At 53.4% G+C, this 1516-nt stretch overlaps 1 protein-coding gene across 2 annotated transcripts in view; it reads left to right on the top strand.

Moving 5' to 3' along the window:
* The window catches only part of MYO5B (myosin VB), a 275873-nt gene that overhangs the window by 243165 nt on the left and 31192 nt on the right, over positions 1-1516 (top strand). The window lies entirely within an intron of this gene.

The raw sequence follows: 1516 nt of genomic DNA, 5'->3' as shown, positions 1-1516 counted from the left end.
AATGGAGATTCTAGAAATCTCCAGTCTGCCACTGATAATTAAAATGTCTTTCTTTGCAGTGCTGAGGGGCTTCAAATTTAGTGATTTAAAACAGCAGCTGCTGCTGTGGGGATCAGGAACTCTGGCAGGCTCAGGCAGGGGACAGCTTGTGTCTGCTCATGTGGTATTGGCAAGGGCCCCTTGATTGGGGCTGGAAGACCGAGACAGCCTTGCTCTGATGCTAGGCCTGGTGCTGACAGTTGGCTCGAGACCGTAGTCTCCTTGGCACGTACACTCCTACCATTCATTGGTCTGACCTGAGCTGCTTTACCTGGCCGCCAGCTTCCGAGATGATGAGGGCAAGCCCAGTCCCAGAACATACATGTAGCCTCTACCACGTGCTGTCGATTAGAACAAACCAGACTAGGCCTGGGAGTAGATTTCATCCCTTGACAGGAGGAGAGATGGGAGGATTGTTTGTGGCCATCTTTGCAGGCAGTCTCGGAAGGTGCCTGGCAGGTGCCAGCAGAGCAGAAGCGCCTCTTCCTGGGAGAGCTTACAGTCAGTAGAAGGGAGGCACATGTTAGAGAGAATGAGAACGCGGTTTGAAGAACGTGATTCACCAGGGCTAACAATCCAGAATACAGGAAGAGAAGTTGTAGGAGAGTCTGTGGGAGGAGGTAAGGCATGAGGGGATGTAAATAGTGGAATTGAGGAGGGGAGGAAGGGGGCAGCACATGGACAGGACTGAGGGCAGTGAGGGTAGGGTGGCCCAAGCAGGCCCACCGCCTTCTGGGGTCAGAGGTGCCCCTGGGGAGCAGCAGGTGCCCCAGCCCTGACCCCAGCACGTCCCTGTAGCATTAATAGGTCTAGTCTAGGTGTCAGGCTGTGACTGAACTTTTCCCTTTTTTGGGGGGTGGGGGAAGGTTTTTGCTATAGGGCATGTGCGCTTGCCCAAAAGACAGACAGAGAGACAGAAAGCAAGAAATTACCCCCCAGGGGGATGGCCACGCTGCAATCCCTTCTCTTCCACTCTTCTCTTGGGATCTTGGGCATGCACACGCATGTGCTTGGCATGAATTTAAGCCATCAGGTCCGGGACTCGAATGGCGGTTGACTACATGGGAGTCCAGCAACACAGCCATTACACCAGCTGCTGGTCCCTGCACTTTCCCCTTTATCATTAGGTGACCCTAGATCCCAAGAGGGGACTGGGCCCTGCAGCACCAGCTCTCTGAATAAGACTTGTATGTACTTGAATCTCCTTCTCTCTCTCTCTCTCTGCACGTTGCTGTCTGTCACACACACGTGGGTAAACAGTGACTCTATGGTAAGAAATGTACCTATTAAGTTGTTGAACCAGCCTAGGTGAAGGTGGAGACAGCCTGGGAAATGCATTTGCTGCCTCTGTTCTCAGGACCAGGTAACATGGTGGGCACCCACCTTACAAAGAGGGCCGTGGACCAAGGAGGCGTGGCACTGGCTCACAAGGATAGGGTTTCCAGGGCCGGCTTAGGAGGGTCCTTGAGTGGAAAGA

The sequence above is a fragment of the Tupaia chinensis genome, unplaced genomic scaffold, assembly GCF_000334495.1.
Source record: "Tupaia chinensis unplaced genomic scaffold, TupChi_1.0 Scaffold000119_2, whole genome shotgun sequence".
In the NCBI taxonomy this organism is placed as follows: domain Eukaryota; kingdom Metazoa; phylum Chordata; class Mammalia; order Scandentia; family Tupaiidae; genus Tupaia; species Tupaia belangeri.
This window is presented reverse-complemented; position numbering and strand designations above follow the sequence as displayed.